We start from the raw sequence: 26,249 nt of genomic DNA, 5'->3' as shown, positions 1-26,249 counted from the left end.
CAAGTCAACGCCATCTCATCATCATGCTTTAACATCTTACGTATGCTCAGAAAGATCTTCCGATGGATCCCCACCGAAACAAGAAGACGGTCACCCAAGCACTTGTCACAAGCCGACTGGACTACGGAAACACCCTCTACGCCGGAACTACAGCCAAACTACAGAAAAAACTCCAACGCATTCAGAACGCCTCCGCCTGACTCATCCTAGACATACCCCGCCACAATCACATTTCCGGCCACCTTAGAGACCTTCACTGGCTCCCCGTCAACAAGAGAATAACATTCTGTCTCCTCACACACGCACACAAAGCCCTCTACGACCTAGGACCCGAATACCTCAACACACGCCTGACCTTTTACATCCCCACCCGCCAATTACGATCGTCCAATCAAGCCCTCGCCGCAATTCCACGCATCTGAAGAGCCACTATGGGAGGAAGATCTTTCTCCTACTCAGCGGCCAAAACCTGGAACTCTCTCCCCACCCACCTCCGCCTTACACAGAACCACCTCTCCTTCAGAAAACAACTCAAAACTTGGCTATTTGATAAGTAGCCAACCCCCCCCCCCCCCCCCCCTCAAGCGCCTTGAGACCCTCTGGGTGAGTAGTGCACTATACAAATCTCAACTTGAACTTGAACTTGATTGTAGTTCTATTGCACTCCCTAATGGTGATGGTCAAAATATGTCTTTCTTCTTCTTTTGGATCATAAAGCCGAGCTATATCACACAGTCAAAAACACAGGTCACTGTGGGCTTCTGTTAAAGATATCTAATGGTCATGGCTGAAACAATACAGCCTCCTTTTAGAAGAATTTGGTTGTAAAACTTAGCCATAGGTCTGGCTTGCATTATGAGTTGTAAATAAAAACACAAAAAAGCTTGCTGCAGAGTAAAATCAAAGCAAAACGATTGGTTTCTGTAGAATTAATTTACTACAGAATGATTCAGAGCACTTTTAGGATAGTAAAATAGTTCCTCACGCATCGTAATGCAAGCACTTCATGGCATATGAAATGATACACCAAACTGTTGGTTTTATTAGATGAGAACATAATACTCTTCTGGGTGGACCCAAAGCCCTGTCAATGTATATTTTTCGAAGTGGTAACGACATGTCTTGCAGGAAGCTGTGCAATGAAGACAGACTTAAAAATAGCTTCATCACTTGAATTGGAAGCCACAGTAACAACATTTGGCTGTAGGATAATCTGGTTTACCTTCTTCGTATGACGTTTCTAAACGTAAGTAATGTAACTTTAGAGCTGAAGAGTACTCTAGTACAAAGGTCCTGGCTTCCTGTGCCTGGGAGTCGCTCTGATGTATGGAATAAGTTAAGAATCGATATGACTCCATACAGTTGATGATCAAAGTCAAGATGGGTTACCAAAGTCACAAATGTACCAAGTGTTCATGCGACATTCTGGTGGCTGTCAATGTAGTGAGAGGCCTGCTTTGTGGAATTTTCTCAAAAACAGAAAAAAGTGTCTTGTATTCATAATTACTACATGAATATTTCAGCCCCTGGGCTAGACGTAACCTGATGTTATTTCCTTCCTGGAATACTAGATTTGTGTGCACTTCTTGTCATGCCTTTTGGACAGGTTACAATGTTGAAAGTGTATCCGTATTCTCCCAGACTATAGGGGGGTGGGGACAAAGCTACATGGTTTGGTGATTGTCATGCTGCAGTGCTGACAGCTACCTGCCTTTCTAAACCCACAATCATAGCCCATTCTGGAAAGCACATCGTATTCACTCGACACAATCGTTACCCCCTTGCACTAAATTGTGGGATGGTGGTTAATTTTTGGGGGGTCTGACGTGGCGCTGATCACAGCTATTTTATAATTTGGCTAAGAGGGAGTGGGAGCTACCTCTTTCTCAGCAATCATGGGGAAAGTTGGGATTTTTAAACATCTGGCTCCACAACAGAGAAGAAACCATATATGTTTTCAGTGGAAGGATGACTTCAATTTACAATTACACGATCGTCAAATTACATTTAGTAACACTTGCCACTTCAGGGTTAAAAAGTAGTTCACTTGTATTGTATTGTATTGTATGGCATACTTGTATAGCGCAAAACTGTCACCCAAAGGGTATCCTGGCGCTTGACTTGATCAGCCATACGCAACTTTATGCTACTTTAGACTTTACGGCAACCTTAACCTCAGACTAACGTCCTAGCTCAGTTGTGTTCAGTTCTCATTCAAGTCTCTATCATGGGTCCATGGGTCCATCCAGGGCGAGATAGGGAAAAAATTAATGAAGAGTCAATTGGTGTATTTGTCAAATAGCTTGTAGCAGTGGTATGGGACAGTACCTCCTGCTGAATGAAATGCAGCATTATGGCAGCGAGGCATTTCACAAAAGAAGTAAAGTGAAGTTAAAAAACAATAAAATCCGATTGACGTCGATTTAGACCACCCTTAAACAAAGACACAGTAACCTAAGTGCTCTTTTTTCAAGATAGTGTTTCTTGGCATTTTTTGAGACAATGCGACTGCATTTAGACATTACGGCTGGAAGCAGACAAAGTTAAAGAAAAATATACCATCATCCTGTTGTTAAGTTCTCTTAAATCAGTGCCAATGTACAAAACTAAGAACAAACCTTGTACTACTGTACAGAGCTCCAGGAGCCTGTGGCGTGCCTCTGGAAACTCAGATTCAATTAATCTAAATGCACCTGACTTCAATTTAAACACGTGCATTGGGAACCAAAATGGAAGACCTGGCAGCAACCTAACCAACAAAAAGTGCTCTCACATCTCCAAATCGATTCACAAGAAGAAATTGGGAACACGCTGTCATTTCCAAATAAAAGAAAAAAGTACCTTTCACCAGAAACCCTTTGGAAAGCGAACGCCTGACTTTCAGCACAACAAAATGCTTATCTTAAAAGTTTTAAGGCTATGCATATATAAATGGCAAATCTGGATTAATGCGCCTGTATCAGAACACTCTAGATACTTATGTGGGTTTCAGTTTGGCAACAGACTACCAGACAGTAGGAGCTCTTGCGGGTACAGATCCATTTTGACTGCCTGGTCCATTATGTTGGTTGGCTCAGGTACATGCACTCTTCTTAAATCAATATATTTCTAAGTCAATGATGTACAGTCAAGTCATATTGTATCTCGAGCTTGTTTACTTTGCAGCCAACTCCATGTTCTGATGAGTTAAATTAGATATTGTACATCCTACAAAAATAATACACTAAGATTTATTTCACACAATGGCCTTTACTTTTAATTTTCACACAACTAAAAGAAGAATGGCCATTGCCAGGGTCGGCTTTAGCGCTGGTATCGCCCGATGCAACACATTTTTTGATGCCCACTCAATGACCTCCTTATTCATAATTCCCGCACTTCCACCCTTCAACAGTGCCCCTCATCTCCTCATAGCCCGTCTCTGACACAGATGTAATTTTTTATAGCACTACTCATATTCACACTCATTTCTGCGTTCTGCATGGTACACCTTCTTTGCAGCAGCCACATTAACCCTCTGGCAGTGGCGTAGATACACCTGCGCTTGCTGTCCCCCTCCCGCAGGTGCATGTAAGAGCATGGGGGATTGGGGGAGGCTGGCGATTCCTGCGTTCAGTGCCCCGCGATGGCCACATGTAAGAGCAGGGGGAGGAGGCCGCCCCAAAACCTGTGCCGCCCCGGACAGACCGCCCACCCCCTTGCTACGCCACTGCCCTCTGCACTACTCTAGGCTGAGTCTCAAACGCCACTAGACAAAACTCGGACCTCTCTCCAGCAGTTACCTGAAATCTGCTGGACACACAACGAACCCAGCAGCATATGCTTTTAAACGCATATTATTTTTAAACACAGCTCATCCCTAACCACAGGTCAGCGCCAGGTATTTAGGAAATTACGGCAATTTATATTTGTAATTGTGGATTATTAAAATCAATCCTAAAAACAATCTAAAAATCGGTCGCAAATATAAAAAAATGCCAAAGTCTCGTTTTCCTTCCTAGCTCCTCGCAGCCCTCGCAGTCAGGACAGACAAACAGTCTAGGAACTCTACCTTCGTGTCAACAGCGGGTCGGGGAGACACTGCCAACGCCTCCCTACCGCAGCCACTCAATAGTCAGACCAGTCTAAATAGCCCTGAGGACGGTGACGACTAGAGCGCTGACCTCCGCTCTAGCGGAAGTGGAAGTTCGTATGCCTGGCTCTTACTTGTCCGCCCTCCGCTCTACGGCAATAATTGGCGAGTCGGACCGGGGCGGGCAGGCTCCAATATCGAGCCCAGACAATGCGGGGGAGAGTATTTAGGAAATTACGGCAATTTATATTTGTAATTGTGGATTATTAAAATCAATCCTAAAAACAATTTAAAAATCAGTCGCAAATATTAAAAAATGCCAAAGTCTCGTTTTCCTTCCTAGCTCCTCGCAGCCCTCGCAGTCAGGACAGACAAACAGTCTAGGAACTCTACCTTCGTGTCAACAGCGGGTCGGGGAGACACTGCCACCGCCTCCCTACCGCAGCCACTCAATAGTCAGACCAGTCTAAATAGCCCTGAGGACGGTGACGACTAGGGCGCTGACCTCCGCTCTAGCGGAAGTGGAAGTTCGTATGCCCTGTCACAATGAGGGGGACTGGAAGGAAAGGAGGATTCCTTGCTTGGTGCAGCCTCAGAGGAAAACCAGAGTGGTTTCTTTGTGAATGGTTAGGTAAATGGGAACCCTGTCTTGTTCCTTCTAAACACTGGTGCTACCAGCTCTACTGTGAGAACAGCAGAGGTTCTGAACCCACCCCTTTGAGGAAAAAGAATCCAAGTTATAGGCATTGCAAACAAACAAATGACTAGCCCTGTTTCAGAAGGCGGATTTGTCAAAATAGGGTCGCTTATGGCTCTGTACCACTTTGGGGTGTGTGATTCAAATCCAGTCAATCTACGTGGGTGGGACCTTTTATGCAAGCTAAATAGTTCCATTTATTGTACCTCAAAAGGTAGTGGGTTTCACACTCATAATGAGGACATTGTCTTGAAACTTGCCTAACAGAGCTCTGACATTCAAATCTACCCTTACTGACCAAAGATGATTTGCCCCACAGGTTAAGCGATAAAGTGTTACCTGAGCTTTCAGACTTTGCAGGTAAAGACACTGGGCTTATCAAAGGTTGAACCAGTCCATATCACTGTGAATCTAAATGCTGAATTTCTGAGAATCCCACACTTCACTTTGATCCCTGAAACCATTGCTGGTATTACTCCTGTGATTGACTCAGTGATTAAGCAAGGCAATCTGAAGGAGATTATGGGGAGTCCATGTAATTCACCCATCATGGGTTTGTAGAAACCCAGCGGTAAGTATCGCATTGTTCAAGACCTGCAAAAGGTTAAATCAATAGATGTTGTCGTCCTGTGGTACCAAATGTCTTGTTGTCCTGTGGTACCAAATGAAGCTGTGATATTATTCATATTCCATGTGAGGCCAAGTTGTTTTCTATCATTGATTTGTGTTAAGCCTTCTTTTCTGTTCCATTGTAAGAGGGTAGTTAGTTTCTCTTCGCTTTCCATTTCGGCAGCCATGTCTTGGCATGGTGCCGAGTCCCACATGGTATACGGAGAGCCCTTTAATTTTCAACCAGATACTTTAAAACAATCTTCAAACCCTGGTGATGCTCTACATTAATTTCTAGTCCACCACATCGACGACCTGTTGGTGATGTTGAATACCCAAGAGTCTTGCAAATGTGATGCTATTGCTTTGCTGAACAACTTAGCTGAGAATTGGCAAAAAATATCCCCATCCAAATTGCAGTCTGCCAGAAAAAAGTCCTGTATCTAGGGACCACATTAAAAAAGGCACAATGAAGGAAACCTCTCAGGGATGTAATATCAACAATCTGTTGTTGGCCATATATAGACCTATAATGTTGTAACATTATATCGCCTATTTTTACTGCGTCATCAGTACAGGAGGCAGTTGAAGGGTATTTTAATGCATTTATCTGATTAGTGGCAGCCTGCTCGATTGCCTGCCAGGCAAGAAACCTACCAGTATAATTGCTTTCTTTATGGATTTTTTTGTCTATGATGCTGGTAGAAGGATTCGCCATTAAGATAGCACCTTTCACTAAGGTCACGTTTAACCTGATTAAGCTGCCGCTGGTTGAAGACGGTGGGGCTACTAAGAAAAGCCTCATGAGAACTTTGTACTGTCTGCTCTAGAGATTGCTTTTCTTCCTTGGCTTTCTTAAGAATTTCAGCGTCTTTTCCAATGGCCAGCCCCCGAATGAAGGCCTTGAGTGAGTCCCAAATCACATTTAAAGGTGCGGATTCATGATTTCGTACAAGGAATTCCTTAATCTCGGTTACATTAAAAAGCACCCAATTCTCTTCTGATAGACATTGTCTATTTAACATCCATCTTTTAGGGGTCCTAATATAATCCCCTAACTGTAACTCGAGAATCAGCATCGCATGGTCTGAGAATCCATTCAAAGGAATCTCTGCTGGAGATAAGAAAGAAATCGATGCGTGATGTGGTATGAAATCTGCCTGACCAACAAGTATAGGAAATGCCACCCTCCAAGGATCCAATATGTCTAGAGTTGCGCCATAGTTTTGTATATTTTTTTAAGTTTTAGGTTTCAGCTGTTTTTTGGACAGGACAGAGGAATCAATTTTAGAATTCATTAAAAAATGTAAATCCCCACCTAAGATCAATTCGCCGGGTACTAGAATTAATGACTGAAAGAATTCCTCATATGAGGTTGGATTTTCCTCGACTGGGGCATATATGCTGGCAAAAGTTATAAGTCTATGCCCTACGTTATAGGTGACCCAACACCATCGTCCGTTCTGGTCATTTGCAGAATTTACCACTTCCCCCTGAAGTCTTTTATTCAGAAATATCGCCATGCCCAAAGGGATGCTGCAGATGAGGAAAACACTCTATAGGCTGTCCAGGACCTAAACATAGAGAAGTCAGGTAATTTTGCTGCCAGTATATGGGTTTCTTGTGATAAAATAACCGCTGGATTTCCTGTCTTAATCCATGCTTCAATTGCCCGCATTTTATTTTTGTTGTTAAGGCCATTAACGTTGAAGGAAGCTACTGTTAAAATTTTCTTTCCAGCCATTGATAATAGAGATGATATTCAACTGCCTTAACAGCATTGAAAGACAGTATACCGCTGCGCTATGGAAAAAATAATGGAGAATTTGCATCAATTGCGAACTGACTGAATATGAGTCTATTGACATAAAATAGATGTATATGAGTATGGATTTGAAAAAATTGACTTTGTTTTCTCCCTATGCTGCCTTTCCCACCCTTGTGACCCCACCCACCCCTAGCAGCCACTAAGAACAGAACGCCATCTCTGCTCACATCTGGCATGCTTCACCCCTCCCCCTTTACTGGCACTCTGACTTGGTGCCCGATGCTCCCGGCCTCACGACCCCCCCTCCTAGAAATAAAACAAAACGGAAGACACTAAGCAAATCAGAACACAGGCAAATAGAAAGGAGCTATCCAGCCTGTTTAGACTATCACAAGTGTCTGTAGATAGGTAGCTTACAGCCACACAGAGAAATGGAACAGCATGGCAGCAGAGTCAAGGGATCGGATGTAGATAAAAAAATAACCTCTAGTCAAAAAGACTGCCCTCCACTGTTGAATTACATTGAGCCATACCAACCCAACAATATCTGCAGGATAATAAAGTCTGATTTTTTTGCAGTTATTACCAGTACTTTGAAGACCCTGCCAGCCAAGGAATCTGTCCTGCTTCCCCCATCCCAAAAAAACCCCAAAAAGTTTTAAAGATAAGAAGATAAAGGGCACCACCTTTACCTATACCCATAGACAAACAAAACCAAGAAAAAGACAATGGAGTAGAAAGCTGCCTCGGAGAGATATGCAGAGACAAGCAAACCCCCAAATAAAGATGCAGACCAGCTGAAGCCAAACATATAGGAAACATTTGAAAGCAACTTGAAAACCCTAATATTGATATAATATATCTTAAATTTGAAAAAAGTGTAGGCACTTAGGAATTTCTCATAGAGATTTGTTGCAATACTTCCTCTGCTTCTGAATCATCTCAAAATACGTGGAACTTCCCTTTGACTAGCACTTTAAACTTGCTCTGTTGAGCAATAATGGCCTGTGCTCCCTGTTCCTTAAATAGATGTACCATTTTTACGAATTCTTTCCGCCTTTTGGCTGCCGAAGCTGACATGTCAGGAAAGATGCGGCACAGTGGAACTTATGTCGAGGTGAACTGATGCTGTTTAATTGCCTTGGTTAGAATTTGTTTCTTAACCCTATAATCTCCAAAGTTAACCAGCATAGTTTGTGGGATCTTAGAATTAGGAGGGAGATGCTGCCCCTCAAGGCCTACCGGAATACCTAGGATCCGGAGATTTGAGCGCAGGGAATGATTTTCTAATTCCTCAATTTTATGTTCCAATGTTGCTTTCTGGTTTTGAAAAGAAGCGACTTTGCTATTCATCGTTAAGACTTGGTCCTCTAACTGCAAAATTTTCGTTTTGGCTTCAAGAAGATGTGCCGGTACCTGGGCCATGCATTCCTCGATTTTGGATAGACGGAGATGTATTGCGGCTATCTCAGCAGATTGGGAGACTTTCAGCTCTCGTATCTCATCCAAGATCAGATTAAGGAGGCTCTTGGTGTCCTATTGCATGGAAAAGGTTCTGTTTTCCTGTGTGAGGTTGTCTTGAGATACCTCTGACGTGACTTCGGGCTGTGCAGGCTGCGTAGAAAGCATGGATTCTACCGAGTCAGACCGGACAAGTCCCGCAGGAACAGAGAGATCAGAACAAGAACTTCCTTCAGAATAAGATGCAGTTTCAACTGGGATGGACAAAGTAGGGATCATAGGAGTAGGTAGATCCGATGAGGGTAAGGACCCCCCCCCCCAAGGGCGACCCCTCAAGAGCAGAGGAGGGTGGGAAAAGATTGACTACAGTCTAAAGAATCTTTCACACTCCCGCCTGTGTCCAGAGCCGGGGGTTTGTCTACAGAGTTGTCTATAGAATTGTTGATTAGGGGGGCTCATTCCCTGTCGCTGCCTGCTCCACCAAGGGCATCCCGTGCGCAACTTTGAAAAACAAAGGATATTTTTTAAGATCCTTGGATGCTCCAGCTAAGCCAGGTAGCATCAGTGTCTTAACTTTGTTTGAGTCTGATAGCGCGGAAGTCCCAACAATAGAACAAGCGTTGATACTCGAGTCCACATCTGCAGGGGAACACACAAGATGATGGACGGAATGTTGCACAATGGCAAAACATTCACCCCCAGTCACAGATCTGGGTTTAATCTTTCTTTATTTTGCTCACCAAGCCACCCCTATTCAGACATGGCCATATGCAAATCACTCTTGACCGTGTTCCTCATGGGAACAGCCAAGCCCGAACTGCCAAGCTATGTCTCAAGCATCCTAAGACTGGCTTCTGGCTATCAGCCGTCTTCAGCCAGGATAGCTTGACTCCAGTGGCTTAGTGAGCACGGGACCAACATCTGGGCATACCCTTCCCACATAGGGTGAACAGCAAAACACACATGATGATGGACGGCATGTTGCACAATGGCAAAACATTCATCCCCAGTCACAGATCTGGGTTTAATCCATCTTTATTTTGCTCACAATCCACCCCATTTCAGACATGGCCATATGCAAATCGGTCTTAACCCTGTTCCCCATGGGAACAGTCCAGCCCGAACTGCCAAGCCATGTCTTCCCTGGACCGGAATCAAGCATCCTAAGACCGGTTTCTGGCTACCAGCCGTCTTCAGCCAGGATAGCTTGACTCCAGTGGCTTAGTGAGCACGGGACACACGTCTGGGCATACCCTTCCCACATAGGGTGAACAGCAAAACACACAAGATGATGGACGGAATGTTGCACAATGGCAAAACATTCACCCCCAGTCACAGATCTTTGTTTAATCCATCGTTATTTTGCTCACCAAGCCACCCCTGTTCAGACATGGCCATATGCAAATCAGTCTTGACCCTGTTCCTCATGGGAACGGTCCAGCCTGAACTGCCAAGCCATGTCTTCCCTGGACCGGAATGAAGCATCCTAGGACCGGTTTCTGGCTATCAGCCATCTTCAGCCAGGATAGCTTGACTCCAGTGGCTTAGTGAGCACGGGACCCACGTCTGGGCATACCCTTCCCACATAGGGTGAACAGCAAAACACACAAGATGATGGACGGAATGTTGCACAATGGCAAAACATTCACCCCCAGTCACATATCTGGGTTTAATCCATCGTTATTTTGCTCACCAAGCCACCCCTGTTCAGACATGGCCATATGCAAATCCGTCTTGACCCTGTTCCTCATGGGAACAGTCCAGCCCGAACTGCCAAGCCATGTCTTCCCTGGACCAGAATCACGCATCCTAGGACCAGTTTCAGGCTATCAGCCGTCTTCAGCCAGGATAGCTTGAGTCCAGTGGCTTAGTGAACACGGGACCCACGTCTGGGCACACCCTTCCCACATAGGGTGAACAACAAAACATACAAGATGATGGACGGAATGTTGCACAATGGCAAAACATTCACCCCCAGTCACAGATCTGGGTTTGATCCATCGTTATTTTTCTCACCAAGCCACCTCTGTTCAGACATGGCCATATGCAAATCAGTCTTGACCCTGTTCCTCATGGGAACAGTCCAGCTTGAACTGCCAAGCCATGTCTCCCTGGACCGGAATGAAGCATCCTAAGACCTGTTTCTGACTATCAGCCGTCTTCAGCCAGGATAGCTTGAGTCCAGTGGCTTAGTGAGCACGGGACCCATGTCTGGGCATACCCTTCCCACATAGGGTGAACAGCAAAACACACAAGATGATGGACGGAATGTTGCACAATGGCACAACATTCACCCCAGTCACAGATCTGGGTTTAATCCATCGTTATTTTGCTCACCAAGCCACCCCTGTTCAGACATGGCCATATGCAAATCCATCTTGACTCTGTTCCTCAAGGGAACAGTCCAGCCCGAACTGCCAAGCCATGTCTTCCCTGGACCGGAATCAACCTCCTAGGACCAGTTTCGGGCTATCAGCCGTCTTCAGCCAGGATAGCTTGAGTCCAGTGGCTTAGTGAGCACAGGACCCACGTCTGGGCATACCCTTCCCACATAGGGTGAACAGCAAAACACACAAGATGATGGACGGAATGTGGCACAATGGCAAAACATTCACCCCCAGTCTCAGATCTAGGTTTAATCCATCGTTATTTTGCTCACAAAGCCACCCCTGTTCAGACATGGCCATATGCAAATCACTTTTGACCCTGTTCCTCATGGGTACAGTCCAGCCCGAACTGCCAAGCCATGTCTTCCCTGGACCAGAATCAAGCATCCTAGGCCCTGTTTCTGGCTATCAGCGCCCTTCTGCCAGGATAGCTTGACTCAAGTGGCTTAGTGAGCACGGGACCCACGTCTGGGCATACCCTTCCCACATAGGGTGAACAGCAAAACACACAAGATGATGGACGGAATGATGCACGATGGAAAGAAATGCACCCCCAGTCACAGATCTGGGTTTAATCCATCGTTATATTGCTCACCAAGCCACCCCTGTTCAGACATGGCCTTGTGCAAATCAGTCTTAACCCTGTTCCTCATGGGAACAGTCCAGCCCGAACTGCAAAGCCATGTCTTCCATGGACCGGACTCAAGCATCCTAGGGCTGGTTTCTGGCTATCAGCCGTCTTCAGCCAGGATAGCTTGACCCCAGTGGCTTAGTGAGCACGGGACCCACGTCTGGGCATACCCTTCCCACACAGGGTGAACTGCAAAACACACAAGATGATGGATGGAATGTTGCACAATGGCAAAACATTCACCCCCAGTCACAGATCTGGGTTTAATCCATCGTTATTATGCTCACCAAGCCACCCCTGTTCAGACATGGCCATATGCAAATCAGTCTTAACCCTGTTCCTCATGGGAACAGTCCAGCCCGAACTGCCAGGCCAGATCCTCCCTGGACCGGAATCAAGCATCCTAGGACCAGTACTGTGCTGTGCTGTGTACCTAGTTGGTTACTCTGCTCCTTCCCCACTGTACGGATTATGTACCTATTGCTATATGGGTCTTGTATGTATACACATGGATATTTTGACCACGTAGATATTGTCCTACTTCTAATTTCTTGATTTCTGCACTGCAACGCTATGATGTTTTCTTCAATTGCTGTAACTATAAACTCAATAAAAAAATATTTTAAAAAAATGAAATACTGATTGGCAAATGTATGTGCTTCCACAGCTCTGTAATGGCCTGATGTGTTGCCTCTTGTGTTGATGGGTCTGCAAAGTACCCCAAACAGGAGGACAGCATTCTTGCCCCATGAGATCCTCGTGTGGCGAGCTATGCGACAATTAGCTGTGCCTGTGAGTGCTCTTGTGAACATTACATATGACATGATTGTTGATTACTGTAAAAGACTGGCTCACGTGGTGTGTTCTGTTTCCAGCCAGTGTGGAGACGCAACTGACTCGGCTCATCAGGACCTCAGTCCCAGCAACTGGGTACTGGTGAAGAAGCACATGGGCAAGTCGTTCTTGGAGCCTCATTGGCATGGGCCATACTAGGTGATTCTTGTTACCACTACTGCTGTAAAATCTGGAGGTCTCCCAAACTGGGAACATACCACCAATACTCGCAGAGTTCCGTGTCCACTTGATGATATAACAGCACCAGTTCCTCATATGCCAGTGGTTACAGTGAGACAGAGGGAGCAGTTAAGTCAAGCTGTGGGGATCAGAAAGCTACTCTAACAGCATTTGTTTGGCCTGAGGGGGTCTGAGACTGTCAACTGTTGTCGGTACAAAAGGGTCCAATCCAATAGAATTGACTACGAGAGGTATAGACCCAGGTGAGGGGTCTAGTGCAATAGTAATACAAGATGTACCCAGAGACCGATGGCCCAGAAGACAGGAGAGAGGGAGACACTGTCTGACTGAAGTGTAGGTGCCCTGCTCCATCCCTGAGGGCACTGTTGAGTTCAGCCAAAGTGACAGTGAAGGCAAAAGGCCAGTAATGAGAAGGTCAAGGAGAGCATGAGTACCCTGCCAGAGGCACTCCTCACCTGAATGGACCCACTTGGAAGCCAATGATTGGGAGAGAGCGTTTTATACCTTTTGCTATTACAATTCACATCCACCTGGATCTCCTTGAATTGAACTTTGCGGCTGAATTGACCTTTGCAATTACATTGCCACTAGCCGAACATGCCTATGCGGGACACAACCTTAACAACACGGTCATTACATTGTGTTACCTTTACAACACGGTCGTTACAACAACTTGCTTTAGATGGCGCTCTAAACTAAGGATTAGTATAATTTACTATTCCAACACCTTCCCTACTGTTGCACACACTTGGAATAGTAAATTATACTTTTCCTAAGTCCAGCGGGCAATCTAGAGTAAGTTGTTGTAACAACTTGCGTTGTAAAGTACTGCGATGTAACTACGCAGTCATTGTAACAACTGCGTTGTAATCGCATGCTTTGTAATTGTATGCGATTTAATAGTTTATATTTGCCTCTGCTTGCTCTGAAAGTAATCATCAGTGAATTCGAAACTGCGCATCTACTAAGTTGGACCTTCAACTTCGCAAGAGACATTTGAACTATGATTTACTGCTCGTGCCAGAGAAAGTATTAACTGCAAGAATTAATATTGCTATACTTTTCTAAAGCTAATGGTCTATTACTGGTGAACTCATGCATGTGCAGAAGTATTTGCTGTTGCAACCATAGTATTAGGTATCTTACCTATAATTTGGAGTATGCCACACCATGAGCATGATGAAGAGCCTAAGTCTACCCACACACAAAGGCCTAATCCTACTAGTAATAGCTTACCTGCATTAAATGAAAAAAGCTTTCACATGGATGATTCTAGAGGAGATTATTCACTGAATGTGTACACAAATCTAAAAAGCGAATATGTCAACACTATTGATACAAGGGATTGCTAAATTTGCGTGCAATTACTTGCCTCAGTGGCTGAGGGAGTAATGATCAAATTCCTTTGACATACAGAGTTACATTATATAATATACACAGGCATTATAGTAGACACCTAAACCTACACCTGAATAATGATGAACATCCTACAGTACAAGCCTTAACCACCCTTCTGAAAATTAATGATCTTATCCAACACTGCAATAAACAAACTAACAATAAGGGCTCGACCCTTGACACAATCATCTTTAAACATACTACCCTATCCCTCCAGTCTATCCTACCATCTTACTGGACTGATCACCATTTAATCTTTTCCGATCTCAATACCATCTGACCTAAGCCCCACCCCCATTTGAGCCATCCCAAGCACTGGACAAGGAACATATTCCCCAGTCAGATTTAGAAGCATTAGTCAGTTCCCAAATCCTAACTCCACCAACTTCTGTTCTAATGATGACTTTACCGACCACTGTAACACAATAATGGCCCCTCTGAAACTCAAAGATCTAGAAGCATCACCTCCCGACCATAGCTCAATAAAGACCTTACCATTGAGAGGCATCAACTCTGACAGGCTAGGAGAAATTGCAGACAAGAGCCCGCATTATCCAATCTCTTTGATCCTCTGGGTAGAAAGACTAAAATACAAAAACCACATCTTCAGAGAAAAATTCGCCTTTTTCTGAGACCAACTTGATGGTCTATTAACAGACCCAAACTGCAAACCTCCTCTTTCCCCAAATACTCAATTGCTGACTCTACTAAGCACTGTGAAGACTTCACAACCTTTTTCTCTTAAGAAAATATCTAACATCAACTGTCTCTTAAACAACCCACCTCCTCACCAAGCACCAAGGAGGCTCCCCTCGTGAAAGGGTCCACCTACCTAAAGCCCTACCTCCAGGAGACAGATGTCTCCCCCCTCTGCATCACAGTTCACCAACCTCAATCTTGCCCAATTGAAAAACAATGCAACCTGGACCAAACTCAACCAGATCTATGAAGAAGAAGTCCTCAAATTGCTTGCTAGCCTGAAGCCAATGTCACACATCACAGATTACCTCCCTGTGGTGCTTGTAGAAAATCTGAGTACATCATCTCTTTGATGTGGACGAAAATCATTAACTCCTCCCTATAGAGGAGCTCCAAGCTGGCACGCCTCAAACTCGATCATGTCACAACCATCAACAAAAAAACAGACACCGACCAGGGCAACCTTAACAACTACAGGCCAATAACTAACCTTCCCCTCCTTGCCAAAACCATCAACAAATGTGTGCTTGTACAACTCAACAACCCCCTTGAAAAATATAACTTACTTCACACCTTCCAATCAGGGTTCAGGAAAGGATGCAGTACAACGACAGCACTACTGAACATCATAGAAGACCTCCACAGATCTCTGGACGATGGCCAGGCCTGACTCCTTGTCTTCCTGGACCGCTTGGCTGCCTTTGGTACTGTTAACCATGACTCCCTACTAAACACCCTCTCTCAGCGTGCAGCCATCAATGGAATAGGCCTTCAGTGATTCACTTCTTTCCTGAACCAACACTCACAGCTAGTCAAACTAAACAGCTTGACTGCAAAAACAATGCCAGTCCCACAAGGAGTACCCCAAAGGTCAATCCTGTCTCCTGCCCTATTCCACCTATACATAGAACCCCTTGCAATAATCCTGAAACAAGCAAAAACTGCCTATCATTTCTATGCAGATGACACCCAACTCTACATGAAAATCTCGTCAGTCAAAAACATCCAGCACTTAAATAGCACTCCAATCCTGGCTGGCCAGCAACCATCTTAAACTCAACCCTAACAAAACTGAACTCCTTTTCATCCAACCCAAAGAAAAATTCTTTCCCATACATATTTGACTTGATATCCTCACGGCTTTAAACTGCAAACTATCCATAGCCAACTATGTCAAATCCCTGGGGATTACTCTTGACTTACACTGGAGCACGAAGAGCATATTAATGCCTCCACAAGGGTTGAAAGGGAAGCAATAGGATATGAATTTTCTGCTATAGGCAGATGGGTTGGTAACTTAAAAAAGTAGACGTGTTCGAAGTATCCTGAGACCCTTAGTGATAATCGCCCTTTGTGGATTTCTTTTGTAGGTGATACTGAAAGTATGCAGGCATGAACAAGTGAAAAAGGGAGTGAAAAGGAAGAGAGCAGATGTAGAACTAGAGGAGAAACATGGTAACCTTTATGATGGCATGACATTTCTGGAAGATTCCAGAAAGAAAAAGGATAAAGACACCAAAGCTATGATCTGAACATCTGATGAGAAACTGATGTGATGGCTTGATTCACTATCAGAGGGGGGATTGGGGCAATGTAAAGATTGCTCACTCTTTAATTGTCACTAAAACCTAAATACAAATGATACCTGACAAATAAAATTATTGTGCACTTTGCACATGAATCCCTCAAGTCTTTATGCTGCTTATACAACGTGCACTTGGCATTGCGGATGCAGAGAATCTTTATGAACAGTTTACAGTCCTCACATAGAATGTTTTGCTAATGTCGATAGAAATGCATTTGATGAGTAATGGGTATCTGTATTCAGTAATAAAAGATGTCTTTAAATAAATTATTTAGATAAGAAAGTGACCGACATGCAGTAATCCATTTTATATGATTGATACTACTAAAAGGATTTACACAAAATAACACTTATTATACTGAATAATGAGACTTTGTAATGAGTAGATTACTTTAAACCATCCTCTTCATTTCACTACTGTAGCTTTTTCACTCGATTCATAAACATGTTAAATTTTGTCTAACTACTAGAAATGTCAGGCAGATTTACAAGCCCCTTGCGACACTTTTACGCCGCCTCTGCGTCACATTTGTGACGTAGCAGCGGCATAAACAATGCGCAATTATGCAACATATTTACAACGTGACGCATCTCTCTTGTAAAGCCCTGCGCTAAATTATACCTGCATCAGGTATAATGTAGGCAGGGTGGGTGTTCCATCGCAAGGAAGCCCCATAAAAGGGACTCAGTGAAATCTACAAGATTTCACTGAGTCACTTTTACGTCCCCGCTGCGTCAAAACCTTACACCTGCTTGTAGCAGGCGTAAGGATTGACACAGCACAGCAAGTATAGAGGGCGCCCCTGTGCAGTGCTGGAGTTTTGTCATGCTTGCAACACGACTCCAGCACTTCGTCACCTATAGACTGACAGATGTGTCACGCATCTGTCTATCCTTGCGCCACGGTGTGCCACATTGTAAATGTGGTGTATCCATGGTGGTGCAAGGGGGTTCGAACGTCACGCAAAATAACTGGCACATCCCTGCTGATAAGCAGGGATGCACCAGTTATTGTAAATCAGCCTGTCGTTCTTAGATATATATGATCCTTATATGTGTAGGATGTTAATATAGGTAGAACAAAAACATGTAATCAATGTATGCATTAATGTTACACGTATGCACTTTCAAACGTAGTTCTCAAGTATACTTACTGTTATGCAGTATCATTGCATGCTATATAATTTATAGAATGGGAACTAAAAGTAGTAGTGACATTTTGCATACATATATGTTTACATGTGTACAAGCATAATAAATGTGCATTATAAATGTAATATCTTACCTTAGCCTTTCAGATACGTCTTTATGCTATTTGGTGTTGGGAGATCTCAAAAAGTCTGTTAGATTTAAGGATGTGTTTGACAAACAGCTTCAATGACGTCATGACACCTACACATATATCATGAATGCTCAGATTTTTTACAAGTTTATACATTTCAGAGTACATTTAGAGCAGTCTCCTTTCTGCCTGGCTTTCCCCTTACGCTACATTTCAGCCTGGCGCCTACCACTTCTCTCTGTAGAGTAAGAAGTTAACATTTTAGGGGAAGACCCCTCCATCCTCAAAGATCTGTCATCTATCCATACATCTTTACTCCTTTTTTATTCAGTGTTTTGAGGTGCCCTCCACGTGGTATAAAGCACTTCACGAAAACATATGCCTTTACAAACCGCCCCAGAGGTCCATCAAAGTTTGGTAGGTCAAAATACCTGTTTCAGCTGAAAATTATAAGATTTCTCCCATCTCTCTTAGGGCTCACTTTAACCTGTTTACAAGCATACGTACTTGCATTACGTATTTGAAATTATGTGTTGTGTCTGCATAGGGACAATTAAGTGAATAAATACAGGCCTTTTCTACAGCCTTTACCTTTGTAAATTCTCAAATTTAGTGCTCATCAAACATCTACTTGATGCCGTTTCACTTTCCAAGTATCGAAAAGATCTAAAGAATAAAGGTAGAAAAAATCAAATCAAAAACAGTACTAAAAATACTATTAATCATACACTGCCTGGGCATTCTATTGTAACCTTTCTGTGACCACCATTATCCCAACCGAGTTGTTTGTGACTACGAGTTGGCAAAGAAGACCCCTGTACTGCTATATGCCAAACAGGATTCATACCCCTTCTTAAACACCACTGATGTCTTTCCAAGACCCTAACATCAAAGGGGCTTACATAAGCATCTATCATCCTTTCTGTCAACTGTGTAGCTCCTCAGTCACTATCTAAGAGTTAATTACTGATTATTTGTGTTCTAGATAAGATTTTGAGCCACACAGGGCAGTGCTTAGTTTGAGCCAGTGGTTTCAAGTCCTCGGTACCTGCACTTTATTGGCAGCACTGGCACTTATGACAGTCTGCCACTTGGTGGGATGTTTGATTTAGAGTGAGCACAACAAAAGTTGTTTACTAATTCAATAAACGTTACAATTGGCTATTACCTGCCATCCATGCCAATCTTATAGTTTTGGGGTCCTGGAATAGTCTGAATTGCCACACTTGCAGGAGTGTGATGGTTAGTAGCTGCCTTGGTACTGTCATTGGCAGCGCTGGCATAGGCAATAGGAGGTGCAAGCTGCAGTGGCATCCTGATGAGAGCCCTGGCACTTAGCACTGACACAAGGAAAACTTTGGGGCATATTACCAACAACTAGCGATATTTATCGCTAAATAAGCTTAGCGACATTTTTTTCTATCGCCGTACCTTGATGGATTTTATCGCAGAGATAACGTGCTATCAGCAACGTTTATCTCAAATGCGATAAAATTTCCGGGGATAGCGGCTTAATGCGTGAATATGCATTAACGCCAATAGGGTCTTAACCTGAATATCCAACTCCCATTGGATACACAGGTTAAGAACTGGTCTGAGCAGGCGTTCGTTTTCAGCGATATTCGCACTTAACGCAAATTTTGTATCGCTATGCCTGCGTTGATAATAGGCGATTGCGATGTTAGCGACTTCTTTCAGTCGCTAACAGGTTGGGTACGCCCACTTTGCATGTCATTAACGATAAATATAGCTGACATGCAAAGCGGGCCCCAAACCGCTCGCTATCGCCTCAAAGCTGTTGCTAACTGATGTTAGCGACAGCTTGCTAATAGGGCGATGAAATTATCGCCGCTTTGCAAAAGCGGTAATAATTTCATATCGCCCCCCCTTGCTAATATGCCCCTATACATTTTTCAACTTATTGATGTTACTGGGGTAATGTAGAGAATGCTATAGGGCTGTCAAATTAACTATGAAGCCGTAACAATTGCTATCTTTCCGTTCACCCTCTTTCTAATTTACCTGGGGGCATATTATCAAGACAGGCGATAAAATTATCGCCGCTTTAGCGGCAGAAAACTGCCGCTAAAACAGCGACAATGGGCTTGATAATATGCTCTATGGAATTCCAATTGAAGCCCATGTAAGATGTCCTTCACATCTAACATGGGCTTCAATTGGAATTCCATAGAGCATATTATCAGACCCATTATTGCCGTTTTAGCGGACGTTTTCTGCCGCTAAAGCGGCAATAATTTTATCGCCTGTCTTGATAATATGCCCCCTAGTCTCTCACTCCTGTACCAGACAAAAAAGGACCAGTTTGTAGAACGGCGACCTTGTTTTTGAATGGAATACTCGTTTTCTTTGATTTCTTTGAATGAAATAACCCGCAGCCTTTAATTCTCTTGAGGAGTGAACTTCTTCGCTCACAGATCAAACATTTCAAATACCAGAAAGCGGCACGACATCTAGCTATCGTGCACAGATTTCCAATCATTGCATTTGCAGGTAAATCGATTTCTCTGATATGAAGTAAGTTTGTTTTATATCATTTTGCAAATCGTAAACCTGGCAGATGACATTTCACTTGAATAGATCAGTGACCTTTTGAGCCTGGCATTAAAGGAGTCAGATTCAGAAGCAATTAATTTATCTAGAGAAGAATTGACATTACCTAGTGAGTTTTTAGCACCTGGGGTTGGTGCCAGAATGCAATGCTATGAATGAGAGTGACCTCTCCATGACCTCTTCATCCCGCGTAAAGTACACAATTAGAGCCACCATATGCTGTTATATAGATAGTCGAAAAATACTCTGTATTATTTATTTATAACTGAAAGATAAAATGTAATATTTGCGTCTTGTGGGTGATGTTTCATTGCACTGGTCATTTACAGACTACATATAGGGCAAGTTACACTTTGGAAGCACGGATGGAAAGCAATTCCCTCAGCACTTGAACTGATCATATAGAGCCGTTTCACAAAACTTTTCTCAGGCGTGAGCCTGAAAATAACCATGAAACAAGCACGTGTAAAGCCTGTGCATGCAACTCTTGCCTAAATCGGACACACACAGGTCTGAACCTCTGTTAAAATCATCGTAATTGCCACCGAGACGACTTCAAGGGAAAGTCATAAAAATGGGGTGATCACCCACATATTTGTAACCTCACTTGTATTTGGAAATAATTTGCTATTGTTTTCTTGCACTTATCTGTATATTGAGGGGAACATTTATGAAAAACTACTGCAGCTCAGCAAGTCACATTGCCGCACTGCATATAACGCACTATACGGCACATTCCTGACTTTACCCCAGCGCTGACGCACAATGGGCTACCTAGCGCCAATTCAGGCACCCTTGCAGCTTGGTGCAAGGGTGCCTGGTTGCATGCAGGATTGTTTTTGTGCAGGAAGGGACACTTTCTTGCACATAAACAATCCCCTGAGGCTTATTCCTCTTTCTATGTCTGTTGCAGAATGCAGCGGACATAGAAAGAAAAAGCAATAAGAAGAAATAAAGATATTTCTCTTCATTACGCCTCTCCTGGGAAGGTGTAGACTTTTGCCACTTTTCTAGCTCTACCTGTAATGGTAAATGAAATGAAAAAGACATTTATAGAGCGCATGGCTACCCGGAGGCATCCCAGTGCTAGTAGCCGCAGTGGTGAGGAGTTTTACCAGTTTAGGGTAAAAGTGAAGTTTTTAACAGTTTGCGAAAGGCTAAGTGATTGGTTTCTGCACGTAAAGGCGAAGGAAGGGAGTTCCAAAGCCGGGCCGCGTTCAAGGAGAATTGCCGACCGCCGCTTCTGGTCCTCCTGACCCTAGGGACCCTGACCAGATTTTTATTCTTCGAGCGAAGGCTTCTATAGGGTCGGTAGGGCTGGATGGTGTTGTGGAGGATGGCAGGCGCATGTTCCTGCTAGAGATTTATGAGTGATACATAAGGCCTTGAAATTAACTCTCTCTCTAACTGGCAGCCAATGGAGAGATCTCAAGGCTGGTTTGGCTGAGTGATGTTCGGGAATGTTTAATAGAAGTCTTGCTGCACAGTTTTGTATTGTCTGAAGTTTGGTGAGAGTGGCTGCGGGCACGCCCAAATAAAGGGCGCGCCCTTTATTGGGAATGATTCAAAAGCCATGGGAGTTACGTGGAAACACCCATGCAAATCCCATGGAATGTCTCACTGGGATGCAGTAATTTGAGCTGTGTTGCATTACTCCTGATTTATCAAGCCATTTAGTGGCATTTTAGTGGCATTTAAATCGCATTTTGGGGTTTACGCTGTGCGTGCACAACTTTGCCTGGTGCAAACCCAACGCACACCCTTCATAAATATGCCCCCAAATTTATACCTGAAAGTTACTGGCCTAAGTATTCAGGCTGTATCAAAAAGTGCACTAAAATATACCATTTTCAAAGTGGATGTATAGTTAGGACAGGTATTTACATGACAAGTGCAATGTTGATGGTAAAGGTTTAAATATATAGTAAACATCATGTACTCCAATTATCCTATTCATATGCATATATAAGATCCTCATTCTGGGATTCACTTGAGTTTCAGCATGTGATGAATCAGGTTCCAGGGAGTACAGGTGCCCAGTGTAATCAGAAGTTACAGGATCAAATTGTCATTTATCACTAGTAATGTGGGGGCTTCTTACCACATACCATCAACTGGAGAACAATAACCGCTTTTAGTCTTGACTCTCAGATCATTGAGGTGATGTGGGTTAAGACACAATACAAAATAATCAGTGTCCAGTCAGTGCTTTTCTTTTAAAAAAGAAAACTACTACTGTAAAGTGCACATAGCTAAATAATATATTCAACTATATGGAACCATTCCTAATACGGCTTCTAGAATAAACCGGGTGCAAATCATCCACCAAAAAAAGTTAATCACAAGGAGCAACCTAACTGTGTGTTTCCATTATTTGTGAGAATCGACAATTTATGCATGTTCAGGCTGTAATATCCTAAACCTATAGGCCTACATTCCTTATCATTCAGCATTTCATAATCCACAAAGGAAGGCCTACATGCTAAAAATGTGAACAATCATGAATGCAAGCGTATTGCCTTTAACAATATTTATTAATCATAATACCATAAATGGTTTCCAGGAGAGAGCAACAAATATGCAGACAGTCCTGCAACAAAAATATGTATGTGGTCTCATCTGGTGACATGCATGTGAAATATGGCCAGCCCCAAAAACAATTATGTCACTGGAGAGACCTCCTAAATATTATGTAGGCTCAAACCCTCTGTTGCAAGCTTGCAGCTCCAGCTTGTAATCGTAAAGCTTACTCAGCAGGAGCATACTAGGCAACATGACACTTTTGTTTCTTTTTGATTTTTTTTCATAAAAGCATCCCTGGTTCCCAAGTAAACAAGAAACTGTAACCATAACACTAGAGAATGCGACAAATGCAGCATCCACACTCGCAATTTGATGCTCTTGCCCCTCCTTGGTGCACCTGCAAACTTCCTACTCAGGACAGCTTGGATATCCCAGATGTTGTGTGGTCTTGTCGGCTCCTTCAACCACCCACCCACCATTCCTCACCTGGTGGCAAGCTGTGGGGCATAAGGGGACACAATAATCCATTGCATGGTTGCACTCATAAATTTCTATTTCTTCAGTAAGCCTACCTCTAAAAGTCCTTGCAGAGCAAGTGTCGTGCCTGAGTAGCTGATTCATCAGCCCTTGTTCCAATGACTTTGGTTAGATTTTGAGTGTTATGTCCTTGTAAATTAGATGCAGAACTAGTGCCAGTGTCTGACTTTACGCTCTCAGAGCCCTTCATGGCTTCTGCCACTTCTGCTTCCTCTTCCTTAAAAAACAGCAACTTCACTGTAAGATCACTGACCCTGCCATCTTGTCCGGCTATGGTGAACTTCTGAACTTGGGCTCCTCAGGTCCTCAGGAGTACCAAATCGGTCTTTCATAGCAGACCACCTTCTGAGCCACCCAGCCTCCCAAGCGTACTGAATCATGCAGGGTGTCAGGTTAGAAAAGTGTTGCAATTTAAAAGTTAGGGAACTTTTAAGCAAAGGAGAATATTGGTAGTGGAGTAAGTGGATGTGGGAAGGGATGTGGTACTTACGCAGACATCTCTCTCTTTAATTATATTTGGTCCCTTTAAAAACACATTATGGCTCAAATTTCTAAAAATTCTAACCTCCCATCACATTGTTAACCCTTTGGTTTCATGCCTGCAGTAACATCTGAATGCTCATTCACTTCACCCTGCTTGTCAGGAAAGGCATTACATTCAACATCTCCTACTTCAACAAAATTGAGCTCAGGAGAGCCTCTTTTGTCTTAGATACAAAACATTATCGCTCTAGTTGCTCATTAGAACTCTGCAGTAAAGCTGTAGTTGATCACTAGGGAGTTAACTGACAGGTTGCTGCAGGTGTTGAAAGTATGTGTTTCAGTCTACCTGTCAGAATGTTTTACTGAAAGGATGAGGAAGATAATTTAGAACTCATAGAAAAAGTGTCCTCTTTTTAGCTTTCTATAGCAGTAACTATAATTTCTATGGTAAAAAGAAGTGCCTCACTTTGTTAATTTCTACAGGAAATGCTTTAAAGTTTACAGCTTGATTTTATCAAGATGGCTTCAGATGTGCCACACTTTTGCCATGAATACAGAATGTTAGCGATTTAATTGTTCATTAGAACACTGCAGCAAGCTGCAGTAGAACACTCGGAAATCAACTGACAGACTGCAGCTACTGTTAGAAGTACATGTTTACCCACAATATCAGACTTTATTCTCACATAGCTGAGAACATGTGCTTTCATTTTAGATTCTGGAGCACCTTTCATAACCTCTAAAAGAATACCATGAAAGCAAACAGTTTTTTCCTCAAACATGGTTCATCAAATTCCAACAGAAAATCTGCATTTTCAAAGAGTCACATCTCCTTAGAAAACACTATAATTCCTAAACCTAGTATGGCACCACCAACAAATAACATATTGCGACTAAAATGTGATATCACCCTTTATATGCAGTCCATTTTGCCAACCTTTTAAACAGTCTTTCACTGCATGCATTTCAATGAGGGGCCATGGCCCTGAGTTCCCCTGCAATGGCTGCCAAAGCATGTTGTCAGTGTTGTAGACATGGAATCAAAGGGCAGGGGGCTAGGGGTCAGGGTGTGCTCACCCTGCTCCTTTATATATTTTGTTTAGTTCATTGTTTATGACACAGGGGCCATGCCTCTGAGTCCTGTAATTGTTCAGGTTGTTGCCAGCCAATCAGGATTTACTAGTCTCCATTAAAGTGACCAATCAGAGAACATCTGAATACCAACAGCCCAGGTATACCTAACTTTGTAACCCATACCTGATCACTCAGAGACCCTCTTTGAACATACATTTCTTGATAACAGCGGAACAGAATTACACCAAAAAATGAAAAGCATGCTTTCTGCATAAAGTTCTAACTTTCTGCAGTAATTTGATGTCATTCCATGCAGCAGTTTTTTTCTGTATTGCTTCCTAAAAATTCCTATTGGATAGGCACCTGATCAAGGGATCACCAAAACTTTCCACGAAGCAGCAGTTGAGGGGGAAAACATTTATAGGAAAGTTTTCTGGAGACTGGTCAAATGGTGATGAATTTAGTAGTGAAAGGAAAGCGCTCTTCCTATAGAAACTCCGAACGTACTATAACTATAGTATTGGATTTATTATTCAGATTTTCAACCATGCCTGATAACTGAATATCAAAACACATAACAGAAAGCACTCCATGTTTCAAGAGAAGAATATGCATAATATGCATGAGATACTTTGGAGCCGATTCACGGAACTAATCTGAGACAAAATCCTAAACCTACTACTTTCGGTATTCACATAAGGCATTTAGTAGCAGAAAAGTTAGGATTTTGTTTTAAGTTAGGATTTTGTCTTAAGACCAAAACTTAAGACAAACTTAAGTTTAACTTAAGTTTTACTTAAGACAAAATCCTAACTTAGGACAAAATCCTAACTTAAGACAAATCCTAAATTAAGACAAAATACTAACTTTACTACTACTAAATGCCTTCTGTGAATACCAAACGAAGTAAGTTCAGGATTTTGTCTCAGATTACTTTTGTGAATCGGCCCCATTGTGTTTATTGCTATAGGAATTAGTACAGGTCTGTGAGAAATTAGGCTGTTGGTTTGAGGGGGGTGAAATCCTACTCAAGCAATAGCCACAATCCTTGTCAGGGAGAATAACAAAAACTCACTAAATCAACCTGATGTTAACCCTCTTGTAGTTTGGCAGTAGAGCAGGCAGGCTTAACTTATAGGCAAGGTGCAAAGTATTTACTCAGCACTAAAACAGTAATTAAGTAAAACACAAAAAAAATCTCACACCAATTTAGAGCTATAGAGTACATTTAAACAAATTGATTTGACATCAAAACAATAAGAATTCAATCAGAAGACCCGCAGATATTCAATTTTAAAGATGTAAGGTAAGTAAAGCGCTTAAAAGCACAAATCGCCACTCACTGTTATCTGGACATGTGAGACCAAGTAAAATCATAAATTCAGGCCAACCGTGATGGACTGTGGCTGGATACAGTGACCAGGTTGGTCCCACAGA

This window comes from Lissotriton helveticus, chromosome 8 (assembly GCF_964261635.1).
Source record: "Lissotriton helveticus chromosome 8, aLisHel1.1, whole genome shotgun sequence".
Lineage (NCBI taxonomy): Eukaryota > Metazoa > Chordata > Amphibia > Caudata > Salamandridae > Lissotriton > Lissotriton helveticus.
Note: the sequence above shows the minus strand (reverse complement) of the source record.